The sequence below is a fragment of the Crocodylus siamensis genome, chromosome 2, assembly GCF_052110815.1.
Source record: "Crocodylus siamensis isolate JL-2025a chromosome 2, ASM5211081v1, whole genome shotgun sequence".
Taxonomy (NCBI): domain Eukaryota; kingdom Metazoa; phylum Chordata; order Crocodylia; family Crocodylidae; genus Crocodylus; species Crocodylus siamensis.
In genome coordinates, this window is record NC_143396.1 from 63,200,704 (window position 1) to 63,218,951 (window position 18,248).

At 44.6% G+C, this 18,248-nt stretch overlaps 1 non-coding gene across 1 annotated transcript; it reads left to right on the top strand.

Moving 5' to 3' along the window:
- Nucleotides 1–210: 210 nt before the first annotated feature.
- On the top strand, nucleotides 211–345 carry LOC149870338 (U4 spliceosomal RNA). The gene has a single exon (XR_016440883.1). It is a non-coding gene; the product is annotated as a U4 spliceosomal RNA (small nuclear RNA).
- The last annotated feature ends 17,903 nt before the right edge of the window (nucleotides 346–18,248 follow it).

Here is an 18,248-nt window from a genome sequence, read left to right on the forward strand (position 1 = left end):
GAGCCATGGGGGCTTTTGCCCCCTCCTGTTCCCTTTCATCCATGTTGGGATTACCTCCTTTTGGGCTTGGAGGATTGTCTCCTTAAGAAGCGACCACTCTTCTTGGACACCTGGCTCCCCTCCCCTCCGGGACCTCATTATTTGAATAATAGTACCCTGAGAATATATTTGTAGTAACATTTGTGTATTGTAGGCATTGCATTATATAGTAGCTTTGTGCAGTGGCAGTATCATAGCCTGTGAGGTTGAACTGAGGCATGATCATTGCTAGTTGAATCTTTCCAGATTTTAGCCTGAACAAATAAACAGTACCAAACAGGCATTTTTACAGCTTCAATCAATGTAGACTATAACATTTAGCATATTGGAACATATGTAAGACTTTGAGGTAGAGAGTTGATAGCTAGTATATTGTTTGACAGATTTTTATCATATAGTCTCAGTGATGACTGTTACAGGCAGACCTTTGTTAGCTGGAGGGATGAAACTTGCCACCTGAACAGGGGTGCTTAGAGGAAGCATCCCTTTGTAAGGCACAGTATTTTGGGAAGTATTGGAAGGCCCATGGAGCAGTGGGATTTTTCTTTACCTAGTGCTATTGGCACAAAACTGTTACAGTGAAAGGAAAGAAAAGCAGCTCAGAAACCTTTTCATGGTTGTTTTGGCCCCCAAACATTTGCCTGTGGGCTGCTTCTGTGATTTCCTATCATCTTCCTAAATGCACAATTATGTCTGTTCTTTTTCAAATCCTTTGGTTCTTTTCCCGCTAACTTTTCCTGTTTTTCATATATAAGCACCTCTCTTCTTGTTTCTTAGGGTGGTGTCACATGTTCACCTGCAACAGTTACAAATCATTGTGCACATCTACACGTGCAACTAATTTGACTGAATAAACTCCAGTGCAGTTCGCATCAGATTTTATTGCTCTCAGGCACTGCATTTACACATGGATCTGGGACCACATCCTGTTGAGCAGTATGCTAGCAGGGAACCCAGGGGGGTCAGCTTGGAATGTAACAACCTATTCAAGTCAATATGTGTTTAGGAGATAGCTCTTGCCTGAAAGGAAACAACTTTACAATGTCATGAGGATGCTTAAGGTGTGCTAAACTGCATGAATATGCATCTGCTTGCGTTTTAATTGCACTTAGCAAGTATTAAGTTGAATGTGTGACTTTACCCTTTGAGATCGTTAATTGATGTAATACATGTTTTTGTCTTTGTGATAACTAGAGCCGATTGCACAGAAAAATCCCCACAAAGTGTATTTTTCCCCCATGGAATTCTTAAAGAAAAAATCATTATGCAATTATTTGGTTAAAAAGTTCTTATTTCCCTCAGGGAATTTTGGAACAAAATTAAAACCTTCATTTTAACTAATGTATTTTTGTTTCATTTTTAGAAAAAAATATGTCTTCAGGAGTCCCTTTCTCTTTTTCAGCTGGAAAATGTAAGACGTATGAGAAAGCTCATACATTTCATCCCTTTTCTCTTGGTTTAATTGAATGATTAAAAAGTGTGACATTACATTTTCCATACTTTCTCACATTTGGATACTGTTTTCAAACTGATAATTTCAAGACTTAACCACATAGACCAGCTGTGGTAATAGTATTTCCTTCAAAGTCTTTTTTCAGCAATCTTAGAGAGTATTTGACTTCAAGATACTTGAAGGCAGAAATATTTTTTCATCAGATGTGATTCTACATTTTCTTTAGTCTAATTTTACTTGTTAGGTAGCCAGCTTGGCCTAGTGAATTGAACAGTAATAAATCTGCTTGTTTCTCATCTGGGGAGAAATGCAATCATGAGTTAAGAAACTGAGGCAATATCCAATTTTTAAGCACTTTTATATAAAATTTTGGTGTGAACTTATTGATGGAATGTCATGTTGTTGCATCATAATGTCTTTTTAGCCTATATTGAAGATTAATATATGTGTAGTGCCCCTGTGGTTCAGTGGTAAACTCCTTGCGTACTATACAGGAGACCTGGGTTTGATTCCCAGACACTTATGCAACTACAGTCATGGAGGCACCAAACATCTGGACTCAGTCTGGTGTTTGGAGTCTGTTTCTGTGGCTTAAAGGGAGGTTGAAAGGTCTTGGCAGCTTCTGCTCCTCCATAAACTCCTGTCTAGGTGTATGCACTGAAGGTCTGAGTGGCCCTAATGCATACACAATGATCCAGGACAATTGATGATTGCCAATATATGCGTAGGTTCTCAAAACAGTTCTACTGAGGATTTCCCTTTATTGTATCAGAGTGATGGCCTAAAAAGGTTTCTTCCTCATAAGCACTTTCTCTAGCAATTGGAAGTAAAAACAGTCAGATTTGCCCTAGCTCTCAGAGAGACTGCCAGCCTTTGCAGTTATCCTTTTTGGGAGGGCATAAGGTAGTTTATAGCTGACTACTTTTCTTAGGATTCCTTATTGGGGTTTGAAAAAAATGGGGACTATTGTCATGCTTGCACTTCATGACTCCAATACTTGGGCCCTAAATAAATGAATAGCCTGGGTGTTCCTAAAACTCTACTAATTTTTCAGTTTTTGTGCAGTTGCTACCTTTGTGTCCTGGACCCGTTTTTGCACAAAACCATCAGAAATAGGATGGTATAGGCTTTATTCTATAAGAACTGTTTCTAGAAAAAAGTGCTTAGCTGTGTAGCCCTATAATATTTTTCAATGTTAAATAGGTTTCCATACCCTCTTTTTCCTAAATACCATATGACAATTTACTGTTAGCAGTTTTTTCCCTCTCACACCAAATCTTATGGGACAACGCTGGATGTCATTTATAGTTTCCCTGGACACATGAATTGGCAGAGCTCAAAAAGAAAATGAATCCTTGGCAGGATGTTCATTTTCACGGCTGCTATCCTCCCCAGCCATAAAACCATGTGCTGCTTCTTCCTAAATTATGTTTGCTGTCCCGCAGGAATGCTGTATAATTTCTTTATACTGTTTTTTCTAACTGGACAAGAATGTTCACCGCTAGGCATTTGATTGTTTTCATTGCCCATTTGAATTTGAAGAGCTGTTCTAAATGACTTTCCTCTATCTTCTCCTCCATAGCTTCCAATTCTCTGCAATTTGTCTTGAGTCCAGATACTCTTTCCTCTAAAACACAATTTTCTTTACTCCAGTGGGAGTGAAATTCTTGATTTTTTTAACAACTTGTAAAAAAATGTTTGATGTGAATTTAGTATGTGTAAAGGTGAGAGAAAGCCTTTAGGTTTTAGCCTGTAGGTTTTATTCATAGAACAGGCATAACATCGACAAATCAAACTTCCTGGTTTGAAGATAATGTTGCTAGCTGTTTATTCTCCAGGTCCGTTCAGTTTCTGGTCTCATTAATATGCATGTGGCAAGAATGGGAATTGGTGCTAGTTTCTTCTACAGTAAGGGCTAGATTTTTAAAGATATTCAGTTATTTAACTCCTTTTTATTTTTGTGGGTCTCATTAAAATCATCACATCAATTTTCCATTCAGTAGCTGTCTGGATGGTTGCATTTGAACCATTGATAGCAATAAAAAAGATAAGCCAGTACAATTGGCTTATCTTAACATTGTCAATATATAGATCTACTTTTTGTTTAATTTCCTCTATCATAAATCTAGCAAGCCTGGGTATCAAACTTCTTGACTTAGAGTCCCTAGGATCAACAAAATCAAAGAGGAACAAAAAAGCAGGCACTGATGTCCCAAGTCTCACGTTAATGTAAAACATGGAACAATATCTATATAGTGTGGAACTACATCAGTATAGTCATAAAAAACTGGAGAAGTGTTTTTTTGTCTTTGTTCAGAAAACAATAAAAAAACAAAACTTGTGGCCTCTCAGCCTGTTTAATAAAACAGTGTTCTTTGCCTCACTTCTTACTAACCACTTCTTACTAACAACATATTTGCAACCTCTAGGCTGAACAACTGAAATAAAATGTATTTGGCAAAAAGAACTTGTGGGATGCAGTAACCCAGAGAACACCACAGCATTATTTCTCAACAGCCTGTTACAAAATGCTTTGGTGACTTAGTTTTGCTTTTGGTTGTTGATGAGAGTTCCTCAGTCAGGATCTAAGGGCCCCTCCGGCCATTCAGGTAAAGGCCTGATAAGATCAGATGCATGATCCACACAATCGTGCCTTCTGCCATGCCTCCACTAGTTAGAGGTGAGGGGCAGGGCTGCATGACAGATAGCACTTGCAACCAAGGCGTGGGGCCGTATGACAGATAGCCTTCACAGCCAATCAGGGTTAAGGGGTGGGGCCACTGGGGCCTCTCAGCCAGAGAAGTAGAGGGGCCCTGGCCTTTATACTGAAAAATAGCAGCTGGCCCTGTGATGTGCCCGTGAAATTGGCTGGCTGCCTCCTTGAGTTGGGTAGACCTCTACTTATACCTTGTTTCATAAGGTCATTAACTGATTGAATGTGTGGCGGGGTCACAACTTAAGATGTAATGAGCTTGTTAATCATGTCTTAAGTGTAACGTATAGATGGGGCCTAAAATACTGCCATGTCCCCATTATCATAGTATCTAAATACCTCATGATCTTTAATGTATTTATCCTCAGAACACTTCCTAGCATAAGAAACTATTATTACTCTTATTTTTCTGGTTGTGACCCAAGGCACAGAGAGAATATGTGACTTGCCCAAGATTATGCAAGATGTTTATAGTAAAGCAAGGTGTGAAAGAGCCTCACCCCCCAGCAGCCTCGGGAGAAGTGAGGCGGGTCCCGCCGCACCAGTAAATTGTCAGCGGCTGTGGGGCGTGGGGCGCGATATAGGTGGTGCAGCCGTGGTGGGGGCGAGATTGCCCGCAGGCCACTGAGTGGGCCTGACTCCGGAGGCGAGCTTCCCACGGTGCCCCAAGGCACGAGCTTAATTACCTCCCCCAGGTGTGCGGCGGTGCCGGGGGGCACAAAACCGGCGCAGAGAAGCAGCGGACCGGAAGGACCGGGAGAGGAGCGGATCCCCGGCGGAAGCTCGGAGCGGCGGAGGCGTGCTGACTCGCGCCCGGCACGCATGTTTTGGGGAAAGGGTAAGGCCCCCGCAGGGGCAAGGCATTAGGGGTGACAAGCCCCGAAGTCAGTTGAGACAGTTGTGAAGGCTGGGGGGGGCATCCCACCCCAGCTGAAGGCTGTTTGGCTGGTAGCCGAAAGAAGCAGGTTACTGGCCTCGGCCACAGTGCATTGGGGCCGGAGACAGAGCCGCCCAGGTGGGGCAGGGACGCTCCGGTGACAGACGGCGGACCCCCAATAGAGAAGCGAAAGCCTCCCGAGAGAGGCGAGCCGGACTTACAGGGACCCGGAGGCAGACACCCGTACGGGAACTGACTGTTTGGCTTACGGGTTACTCACTTTGCGTTTGACATTTTGAGGCATTGTCCCAACCCCCCCCCACCAGAGGGGAGGCTAGGTGGGCAACCCGGACTTGGTCACGGAGGCCCGGGTGAGGGTGTAGGGGAGGAAGGAGCCCTCAAGGATCTTGGACCCGGATCGACGGGAGGTCCCACTTCCGGACGTGCACGCGCCATCATAAACACACTGAACCAAGGAAACATCGAAGTCATGGCAGGCGGACCTGGCGTGAGCACCCCCGGAGCAGGGGCCACAACCGGGATTAGTGGACAATCATCCGTAGGCGCCCTAGCGAGCGTACTCGTCAACGGACGTGTGGACACAAGGAATTGAGTGTAGCTCTCTGAGTCCCAGAGTTTGTACTGTAATGGAAAGACCATGCTTTCTTTTTTACTAGTAACATATAAAACCTAATATTGAATATAGCATATAGAACCTAATTTTAGAATACAGGACTTGGTATTGCCAAATCACATTTTTATTTCAATTGTCAAGCTATCTGGTGTTTTGAAAGTTTTGGCTCTTCAAGTGAAGTGATTGCATGAAAATTGCAACTTCCACTGAAAAAGGAAGTTTCTAGCCCTCATGGTTGTGAAGCAAAGCTGGAAATCTTGACTTCTAATTGTTTGAAAGCCAGGAAGTAAATAAAAAGAAAAACAAGTGTATTTTTATTTTGACTCATTATGATTTTTAACCCAGTCTTATGAGTTTGGGACCCTCACTAACGTTCTTTGAATATTGGCAACAACACACTTTCTATTGCTCTATGTTCTATAATGGCAGGTAAATTATTGGGAGTTGAAACTGCTGATCTTCTCACATTATCATCTTGAGAAGACAATAGACAGAACTATTTTAAAGAGGGGCATGTCTTTTAAAGTCACAACAGGCACAGAAGTACTTCAATGGCTTCTTTCAGTGAAAAGTATTTCCATTTAAGTTGTATTTTGCTGAAGGAATCTTGAAAATCCAGGGCCTGCGAATCCTACACTTACTATGGGCAAGGTAAAAGTAAACCTTCCAGTGTAATGGAAGTATGAGGCTACATTATGTCAGGCCACGACATAATTTAAGTCATGAAGGAGAAAACCAGAGTGAGATCAACTGGAGCATTATGCAACCTAAAGCGACTGGTTGTTGTACAATCCTAAGGGAAAACTGGTAGTGCAGAATGTATGGGGAGCAGCTTTTACTCATCTACAAGGAAAGTTTGGTCATAGCCTCACATTTCTTAGTCCTATTTGGGACACTGTTACCACGGCCTGGAAAACTACAACTGTAGTTCAGTAAGGTCTTTTGTAGGTCACTTAAGATGGAAGAAAAGACTGGGGAGGTAGAAATCTGAGGTAGTAAGGTATTACAGTGAAGGGCTGTAGGTAAGGTAAGAAGCTAAGCAGGTAGATAATTTAGCTAGGCTATTTATTATTACATAGGCAGAAGGGATTTAGCCTTATGGAATTTTACCAACAACATTCACATGGATTTTTGACAAAATGTAGCATGCTAGAATAACACTGATGAGCATTAAAGTAACTGATGAACCTAATATTACATATATTTAATAAGTATAAATGGCAGCAAAGAAGGAGTCTCTGCCTAGTCTCCTATCTTATTTTACTTAATGAAAAACTACAAAGGCAAATAAGTGTTCCTGAAGTTTCTGGTGGTTCATACTGAAGACTATGATGTGCATTTCCTGCATCAAATATTCTTGCTCCATAATATTTTATGGATCACATGGTAACTTAACAGGATAACGTATACCCCTGGGTTACAGTCATTTGTCTTTTCCTATATTTCATTGATTGTACAGAGGTGGTATGTGTTGTAGAAAGTTCAGATCGAAAAGCTATTCTTTAGCCCTGTTGGAAACCAGCTTTTCTCTAAGTCAATTGTTCAGTACTTTGCTGTTGATATTATAAACAACAGATAGTCGGCTGATTGGTTTGTGGTTCTTAGAGTCTTCTTTGTTACCTCTCTCGGAAGACTAACAACAACATTATTAGGTTCTCTTAGCATTTTGCAAAGGAAAAGCAATGAGTGTTGAATCAATAAAATAATCCTCAGTTTTAGTGCTCTAAGTCAAAGAAAACCTCTGTGATTTAAAACTTTAAGTTACTTATCCTTTGTCAAACATTGCAGTGGCGTCATCTTTTGATGTTTTACTTGATTTTATTATTTGGATTCCTCTGATGGGAAGTACTTTATTTGAAGCTTTTTCTGATTGTTAAATTAATAGATTAGCTTTAGTAGTGAACCAGTTGGAGTTAATCAATTGAGTATACCTGTAGGGAGGCTATCTAAGCTGGGCTGGATTTGAAGGGTTTAATACTAATCATAGTTTGAGAGCTACAGCTGCTTCATGTTTGTTTAGCAATTGAGTTGACAAGCAGCTAATTTGAAAAGAAAGCTTAGGCACATGAGTATAAGAGGACAGGTCCTGCTCTATTAGAGGGTGAGGCTGAACATTTTTATATATCATAGGCCAGAACTTTGTTATGCTTCTAATAGAGACTGTAATTGAACTGAATCCCTGGACCCAAATACACAAACTCTGGAAGGGTTTGGTTCAGATTCTGAACTTTCCATCATGACTAGATTGGAATGGTGATTCCCAGTTTTCTGGGAAAAAATTGAGATCAGGATCTGGCTTGTGGCTTAGTCATAGCTAGAGCCACAACGGAGTATGCCTACTATGCCTCACTCACCTGTTCCTGCATGCACACTCCAAACCAGAAAATACACTGAAAGAGTTGCTCTAAAGCAGCGGGGGCCAACCTTTTCAACAGGCAGGCCACAAATTAGCCCCGCACCCTTCCCAAGTACCACTCCAGTGCCCTTCTCGTGCCCACTTTGTTGCTCTGCTTTCTGCTTCCTGCCCTATGCTCTCTACTTAATCTGCTGCTCTGCTTGTGGCTCCCTGCCCTATCAGGCACTGTGATGCTTGTCCCTTCCCTGGTCTGCTGTGTGTCACACATAGAGGCTGCCCATGGCATTTGTGGCACATATGTTGCAGGTTTTCCACATCTGCTCTAGGGTGCTACTTGGCGGCCACTCTCAAAACCTCTGTTTCCAGTGTGCTGCAGAGTGGCCAGCACAGACAACCCTAGAATGTACCGGCACAGGGGTGACATGTAGGGAGTGCATGCGGGTGCACGTGCACCCCCTGAGCGTGGCAGTGCACCTCTTACAAAAAGGGTGGTCGCCCCTTGCCACCCTTCAGCCACCAACAGTGTCAGCAGCGTCTGCAGGAGCTCCTGCTTACCACTGCCGCCGCACTCCCACCGCCGCCATGTTCCCCCAGCTACCAGGAGCACACGTTGTTCATGTACTGGCATATTTTTTGGTTTGGAGGGTGGGTGTGGGAGTGGGTGGGAAGAACATGCTTGGGGACATGCTTCCCAGGACAGGGGGACACCGCTGTTGTAGTGGTTTTAGATGCCACATTACCCCCATAGGTGACTAAGTCCAAAATGTAGATTCTCAAAACCCGACTCAGCTGTCACCTATCCATGTCTTAACTTTTCACAAGTAAAGCTCTCTAGATGCCTACCTATTTGCTTCTGGGTGTGCTTTGAACTACTTGTATCTTGATGGTACCTAGCAGATAAGTACCTAGGTCAAATGTGAGACCCACTGGGATCCATAATCTATATGTTCCTCCACCCACTGATTTATTTATTTAGTTAGTTTTTAGATGTATATCCCACATTGTTCAAAAGGCTCAGAGCAGCTTTCAATAAACAAATAATACATAGACAGGATTTCCTAAACAACACCCAAAACCCGAGAACTCCAATTCCCTCACTCCCCACAACCACCACCTCCTTGCCCAAATCTCTATGTAAGCAAAAACTCTCACCAATTCCAACCACACCTCCCAACTGCTACTTTCATCTAGATACAACAAATCTCTTCCCACTCCCCACTTGTCCAACCAGTCACCCTCACCATCCCACCTCACTCCTAGGGGAGATCCTCTCCACTCTCCCCCAAGACCCCCTCCAAGCCCAAACCACCTCTCCTACAGATGGGCGGTGGCTGTCACCCAAGCTGGTGCCTGAGCAGGCCCCCAACCCTCCCCCAGAGGGAGGTGATCCAGTAGACTTGTTCAGAAGGACTTGCTAGATCAGGCCCTGTATAAAGCACAGCTGGAGGAGAAAGCATGAATGAGCATCTCCCTTTTGATACTTTGCTCAGTGATAAAAAACAATAAAAGGGAGATTTGCCTCTCAGTGAAAGGTAAAAGTCTTTACTCCAAAAGGTTGGCTGATCTCCTATGTCAGGCTTTAAACTAGCTCAGATGGGGGATCGGGAAGCAGAAGAAGGAGAACATCAGGAACCTGCAATCCATAGGACATCCAGCGGTATAGAACAGTAAGCAATAAGCAGGTAAGCAATAAGGGGCCCATTGGACATCAGAGCCGGGGGGCAACAAAGGCGCCAGTTACAGGGCTCAAGTGCCTCTAAACTAATGCTAGGAGCATGGGGAACAAGTAGGATGAACTAGCACCCCTGCTTGCAGAAAACACTTTTGACATAGTGGGGTTAACAGAAACCTGGTGGGACTCTACCCACAACTGGGCAGTACACATTGAGGGCTATAAGCTGTACAGAAAGGATAGAGCAGGGAGGAGAGGGGGAGGGGTTGCGCTCTATGTCAAGGAACATTATACATCGACCCTTATCAAAATGGAATTGGAGGAGGAGAAAGTAGAAGGATTATGGGTTAGGATACATGGAGGTCAAGGGGAAAGGGATTTGGTGGTAGGGGTCTGCTACAGACCCCCACACCAAGGGGAAGAACTAGATTTGGAACTCCTGAGGCAGCTCTCGGAGAACATAAAGACTAGAGAAGCGGTAGTTATGGGGGACCTGAACTACTCTGACATCTGCTGGGAGACGCAGACAGCAAATTCCCTCCATTCACAGAGGTTCCAATCCTGCGCACAGGACCTCCACCTGATGCAGGAGGTACATGGTTCCAGTAGGGGGAATGCTGTACTGGACCTGGTACTGGCAACAGGGGATGACATGATAGGGGACCTACAGATCAGTGGTCACCTGGGGGACAGTGACCACCAAATAATAGAATTCACCATAAGGCGTAGAGAGGGAAAGGTATCTAGTAGCGTGGAAGTGCTAAACTTTAGGAAGGCTGACTTCAGTGAGCTCAGGTCTTTAATCAATGATGCACTGCAAAGTAAGAGATTTGGTGAGATGGGAGCCCAGGAAGGGTGGCTGTGCCTTAAGGAAGCAATCCTTTGGGCACAGAGGGAGATGATCCCAATGTGGGGGAAAAGGGGCCAAGAGGCTTTCTTGGCTGACCAGAGAAATCCAGAGCAGCCCAAGGGCAAAAAGTAGGGCATATAAGCAGTGGAAACAGGGAGAAATTACTAAAGAGGAGTATGCCTCCTTAGCTCACAGTTGTAGGGAGGCAGTTAGAAAGGCCAAAGCTACTATGGAGCTGAGGATGGCATCCCAAGTTAAGGATAAAAAAAAATTGTTTTTCAGATATATAGGGAGTAACAGGAAGGCCGAGGGTGGTATAGGACCACTACTGAACAGGCAAAGGCAATTGGTGACAGACAGGGAAGACAAGGCTGAACTCCTCAATGAGTTCTTTGCCTCAGTGTTCCTAAATGAGGGGCAAAACAAGTCTCACAATGGGATCGTAGAGAGACAACAGCTGGGCGCCAGACTACCAAATGTTGACCCTGAGATGGTGCAGAGTCACTTGGAAGGACTGGATGCGTTTAAGTTGGCAGGCCCGGATGAGCTCCATCCGAGGGTACTGAAGGCACTGGCTGATATTATTGCACAGCTACTGGCAAGAATATTTGAGTACTCGTGGCACACGGGCCAGGTCCCGGAGGATTGGAAAAGGGCCAATGTGGTCCCTATTTTCAAGAAGGGGAGGAAGGAGGATCCAGGCAACTACAGGCCAGACAGTCTCACCTCCATCCCTGGTAAAGTCTTTGACACCATCAGGAAAAATTATGCTGAGGGGAAACCAGCATGAGTTTGTAGTGGGTAGATCATGCCTGACTAATTTAGTCTCTTTATATGACCATGTTACAAAGCACCTGGAGGCAGGAGTAGGGGTAGATATTGTTTACTTAGACTTCAGGAAGGCCTTCAATATGGTATCTCACACCATACTGGTGAACAAATTCAGAGGCTGTGACTTGGATGATTACACAATCCGGTGGGTGGCAAATTGGCTAGAGGGTCGTACCCAGAGAGTGGTGGTGGACAGGTTGGTATTGACCTGGAAGGATGTGGGCAGTGGGGTCCCGCAGGGCTCGGTCCTTGCACTGATACTCTTCAGTGTCTTCATCAATGACTTGGATGAGGGCGTGAAGTGTACTCTGTCCAAGTTTGTGGATGATACAAAACTGTGGGGAGAAGTGGACACACCAGAGGGCAGGGAACAACTGCAGGCAGACCTGGACAGGTTGGACAAATGGGCAGAAGACAATAGAATGCAATTTAACAAGGAAAAATGCAAAGTGCTGCACCTAAGGAGGAAAAATGTCTAGCACCTACTGCCTAGGAAATGACCTGCTTTGTAGCACAGAAGCAGAAAGGGATCTCGAAGTCCTAGTGGACTCCAAGATGAACATGAGTCATCAGTGTGAGGAAGTCATCAGCAAAGCTAACTGCACTTTATCATGCATCAGCTGATGCAGGACAAACAGAACCAAGGAGGTGATACTCCCCTCTATCAGGCACTGGTCAGACCGCAGTTGGAATACTGCGTGCAGTTTTGGATGCCACACTTCAAGAGGGATGTGGATAACTTGGAGAGGGTCCAGAGAAGGGCCACTCGTATGGTTAAGGGCTTGCAGGCCAAGCTGTACAAGGAGAGACTAGGGCACCTGGACCTCTTCAGTCTCCGCAAGAGAAGGTTGAGAGGTGACCTTGTGGCTGCCTATAAATTCATCATGGGGGCGCAGTAGGGAATTGGTGAGGCGCTACTCACCAAGGCGCCCCTGGGGGTTACAAGAAATAATGGCCATAAGCTAGCAGGGAGCAGATTTAGACTGGACATTAGGAGGAACTTCTTCACAGTTAGAGTGGCCAAAGTCTGGAATGGGCTCCCAAGGGAGGTGGTGCTCTCCCCTACCCTACGGGTCTTAAAGAGGACGTTAGATAGGCTTCTGGCTGGGGTCATCTGAACTCAGCACTTTCCTGCCTATGCAGGCGGTTGGACTCGATCTATTGAGGTCCCTTTCGATCCTAACATCTATGACTTTGGAGACCCGGGTTCAATCCCCTTTTCTACCTGAGAGGATTTGAATTTCCATCTCCCACCCTTCAGAAGAGTGCTTCAGTCATTAATGTGCTTTGGGTACTATGGTTTGTGGAGTAGAGCTCTCTCAGCATCTTTTATATAAGCTATTGTGGTTTTCAAGGAATTAAATAGTTGTTGAATAAGAGGGTATTTGCACTACCACCATTTTATAAGAAAAGGTTAGCAATAGGTGCCTAACCCTTGGAACAGTTTTGAGTTTTGAATCCCAAGCACAAACAGATGCCTTTCTGCAGCCCAGAGTAAGTCACTTAACTGCTAGAGAAGGGCGGAACTCAAAATATACCTCTCTCTCGTATTTTCTGTTGGTTAGATACATGTCTTACCCATTAGGCTTATGTTTCTGGCAACTAAATTTTCAAGATGTACATGCGCACATGCATCCAGAATGGGTAGCCAGTGCATAGCCTACTACACATGTTTAGTCTATGCAAGCACACTTGTGCATTCACACTGTAGGAGTAATAACATTCACTGCATCTAGCAAAGGAGGATGCTACATGTGAAGAGTCATGCCTCTCAGAGTCAGTTAGTCTTGTAATCTGTGTGTAAGTGCCAAAATTGCCACAGATGGCTAGAAAACTGCCAACTAGGAGCACAAAGAGAAATAAAATGTCCTTTGTGGGGCGCATCCAGACAAACATGCATGTATAGTGATACTTGTCCTTGGGGAACACTTGTGCATGTGTGCTCAGGACCTGTGGTCCTGGGGTCTTCCTGGGGCTCCAGCAGCAGCAATTCAGTGCATGGAGCCTGCCCAGGAGTCGGAGTGTGGCTCTCACTGGCCAGGCTCCAGTTTTGGGCATCACACACTGCCTCCATATGAGCCACCCTACTTTTTTCAGGCATACTTTTTTTGACACTGGGATCACCTATTGTCAAAAAAACCCCACCGTGCTGCAAATTAGCAGTGTGGTGGATGCCTGCTTGTGCACCATCACAGAAAGGTCTGCAGTGCCGCATACTGCAAGTGCACACTCGTTTGTATGTGTCCATAGTGTTTAGGATCTGAGGTTCATAAAGCTCTTCACATATAGTGGTCAACCTTTTTAACACTGCCTTTAGATATCAGGATGTCTGTGGCTTGAGGTACAGAGAAGTGATTTGTCCAAGGTTACTAAAGTCAGTGGCAGAGTTTGGAATAGAAGCAAACAGCCTTGATTCTTAATCTCCTGCTCTAATCGTTGGATACATTTCTACTGTTATGAAAAATTCATCCATATTTTTGAAGCTTTTAGGGTTCATTCACCATTTGTATTAGCTCAGTGTAAGGTGAGGATGAAAAAGGAAAGAAAACGTGCTTCAGCTCTAAGAATTTGGTAACAGCAGCGATAGAAAAGTCTCTTCTAGTCTTTTCTCCAGTTGTTTGCATTCAAAAGGTGATATTACAATTCTTGCTATTGCTAATTATTCCAGAAAAAATGCTTTTCATCTCATTAAGAACTGCTCTTGCGACTTGAAAGAACATATTTTGACACTACTCCTGCTGTGGATTGGGATTATGAATCATGGATTCCACTGGGTCTTCATGCTGTCCAAACTCTGACAGAAGAAAAAAAAATCATTATTTTTGTCTTGGTCTCTTGGTATTTCTGGTTGTTATGGTTATTTTGCTGGCATAGAATTGATTTCATTTTATTCAAAAAAACTGAGAAACTGCTCCTGCTAATCATTTTAGTTTGACAACACCTGGCTTTCTTAAGGAAAGCTACTGTGTTGTGAAGGGCACTGGATATGGTGCAGAGAATAACAGCTTGTGCCTGTAAGGCATTGAGGCCCACCAGAATCAATCCAAGAATCTTATCAAAACTAAGTAAACAATAAAATGAAGCCCATTTATCTGAACCAGAAGTACAACAGAGTACCTTAAGGAAAGCTTACTTAACCCTGTCCAAACCTACATGATAGCAGCAGGAGGGTGAATTTTTTTTTCCTTTTCTTTCATACTCTTCAAATGTCAAATCTAGTGGGTGCTGTTGGCACTTATAATAACATACTTCACAATCTTAAAGTCTCTTGCATTTCAGCAAGCAACTTCTGTTTGCCAGCAGGGAAAATCAAAACATACCTTTCGATACAGTGTTAAAACCCATTGCCTCGTGACTTATTTTACAGTAAGGAATGAAGACCAAGTTTCCTCTGTGTTCTTTGAACAGAGCACCAAGAAAGGGTTTGCTATTTCAAAAATGGTGCTGGATCCCAGAAACAGGCAGCCTTTTGTTCAGGTCCAACACTCTATAGCCCAGGTGGTACCCAATGCTGTACCCCCTCCCCAAGCAAAGGGGAAGTTAGCAGGGCAGGTGCGGTGTGCGGTGGGGTGAAACTGCCTGTGGCATGCTGTTTTCCTCCTTCCCCCTACTGAGCAGGTCAGAACATGTGTTAAGGCTTAACTATATACAAATTTAATAAGATATAAAAGTTATAGTATTAACATATTTACTCATAGATATAGGAGCTAAACAGCTTATATACAGGTCAAAGCAGACATCCTATATACAGGTGAGACGTCAAAAGAGGTCAAAGCAAGAGTCTCTTTAAAAGTCATTCGACCTCATACTTTAATGAGGTGTGACGTTTACAAAGCAGGGGGCGCAGGGCTCACAAAATGTGCGGTGCAGGGTTGTGGGGCGCAGAAACATCAGATGAAAAAGCTAGAACTCTAAAAGGAACAAAAGGACAGCCCTTGATATCCTGGGGCAGTGGCAATGCCCCACAGATAAGGAGAGGGAAAAGATCCCTAGGGCTCTGTAGGCTTCCCACTACCCAGCGTGAATAGCCCACAAAGGAGAACCCTTAAGATCTTGGGGAGCACCTCCCTTCAGGGCTTTGCCTTCAGCTGCTAGCCCCAACTGATGGGGGAAATCCCTCCTCCCCTGTGGAGATCCCCCTTCCCAAGGCTACTCAAAACTCTCTGGGCCTGATGAAGCTGCTCTGATTTCCCTGGGTGAGGCATTTCCTCCCTCAGCAGGGAAGTCCCCAGGGGCTCATGGCTGTCTCTGGCCTGGGCCCTCTCTAGGCCCTGTGCACCATCCTGTGCACTGAAGGTTGTGCCAGGGGTTGGAGACCAGAGCTGCTTTGTGTGGCATTGGGGTCTCGGTCTGCTCTGGGACCCTCCATGCACTGGCTGTGCATTGACTGCCTGGCCTTGTGCCATGGGTTGGAGACCCAAGCTGCCTTGTGTCGCTCCCAGATTCTTGGTCCCTCTCGGACCCTCTGTGCACCGACCCACGCACCACTTGCCATGCTTCCTTGCAGCAGGGCTGGGGGATGTAGCAGCTTCGCCGCTCCCTTCCCGATGAGGAGGCTTTGGGCTCTTCTGGGGCAACAGCTGCACCCTGCTGGCCAGCTCTTCACAGCCCTCTTCTCTGTCCCATGTCGCAGGCACCCATGTACTGGGCAGGCTGCCTTTTTATTCTCTTCTGGGGCTTTGCCCCAGATTGAAAACACACCAATCAAAAGACAGGAGGGGTTAGTCCCCTCTCAGGTCCAGCTTCTTACCTTGCCCCTGGGTAGGGATGGGGCAAGCCTCCCCTGCCATTGCCTGATTTGTGGGAATGCCCCACGAATTGCTCAAAGCTTTTCTGAGTTGGCAAGCAGGGCTGCTGCCGGCAAGCATCCACAACTCTATAAGAAACGGGGATGCATAAGTAATGGGGGCTGGATCTGCGCTATTTGACGTAATAGTATGACTATATAGATGGCAGTGACTGCAACTCATGTAGATGTGCCTGAACATGCTTTTAACTAGTTGAGCTGGTATGGCTGGCAGTGAAGCTGCAGCTGTGTGGCACTCCTGTCTGAATATTTGCACAGTTTCTTGGGTAGTTTTGAAGCCTGTGCTAAGTTCTATGATGCCACGGCTATACTGCTGGCATTACTCAAGTAGGTAGTTTAAGCCTACCTCAGGTATTTCTATCTGACTTGCTGCAACTGCAGTATAGACAGACTCCAAACACTCAGGACTAGATTTCAGTATGCATTGTAACTCCTGTGCACCATACCATTAGCAGAACTGACCCAGAGGGATGGCTCACGTGCTCTGAGACAGTTCACCCTTGTACCATAAACCACTCTTATATCACCACTCTACTAACTGCTGGTGTTGTGGACAAAACTGTGGGAAGTGGCATAAAGTTTTCCTTCATCCCTTGCTGATTCCCAGATCCATGTTCAGCTCTTGGCTGACAGTGCAATACAGAGTATGCTTACATTGCATCCCCAGAGTTCTTGGGAAGGGTTGTACTTTGAGCACACCCTACCTGAGCCAAAAACAGAAAGGAAGCAGCAGGGCTGGCCTGAGGGTTCCCCTACCCCTCTCTCCCCCACTCTCAAGCATGCTGGAGACAGAGACAGAGAGTAGAATGACTTCACTGTTTCATTTCTGGGCTTGGCACCTCTGAACAGGAGTGCCAAGGACAGCACCACCAGAAGCCCAAGGGATGCAGTGTACTGTACTGTGGTGGAACATCTCCCTTCTTTATGTTTCCTTGGTTAGATATTAATGAGCTCCATTCTGCACATCCATTTCCTGTGTCCCACTATAAGCAGTTTCATAAATAAATGCTTAGGGAGATCCTCTTGGTTGGTAGTTAGTTTCTCAAGTTCTGTTAATATTTTTCAGTATTTTTACACATGCTTTGGGGCTGGTGGGGGTGTGTGCTTTAATTAGAGTGGTTATGAGAGCCACTCTAATTCAGGTGCTTACAGCGTCTCATGTATTGGCGTCCCCACATTTCCAAATGACAGCAGGGACAGTTTAACTAAGGCTCGTCAAAGCTCGTCAAAACTCTTTGACGAGCTTTAGTTAAACTGCCCCTGCTGTCATTTTGAAGAGTGGGGACGCTGATACACGAGGTGTGGAGGCTGACTGATGTGCCCTAATTAGCACGCTCCAGCAGACGCAATGAATCAAGTCTGCTCTGACACACGGTAATTACAGTGTGTCAAAGCAGCCTCCCAGCATGACTACAGGTGCCTTTTGGTAATATTTCAGGTTGATGTTTCTTAGACCAAAGTTAGATGGCAGAAACAAAGAAGGTAACCAATGCTGTATCATTCTGATGGGCATTTTTGACAAGAAGTGAAGGAAATATTTCATTTTTATCCTCTAAAATTGTGCCAGAGGACAAATGGAATGATGTGCCTGCACAGCACTAACCCTTTTATTCCATTATCTATAACTTTCATCAGCTGTAGACATAGTTTCGGTTTAGTAACGTAGATGTATGATTTTCCATCGCTCCCTTTTTTTTCCCTGTGACATTTGACCTAACTAAAAATAAATGAAAGGAAAAAAAAGCAGGTACTTTTAGAGGTTTTATTGACCAGTTGACTCAGCTCTAGTAGGCATAATTAAAAATAGTTTATAAGCTCTGGGTAGACAAGAGGAAGACTGGAAGGAAAAATTTTCCACTTGCAGCTGTGTAAATGGAAACCATTACTGAAAATGAAAGTGGTAATCACCAGGGCTTCAGGAACCTGAGCAAGTACAGCAATTTTTTATTTTTCTGATGCAGAGCAGGAACAAATAACATTTGTGCTTTTGTCACCTGTATCATGAAGTATAAATAC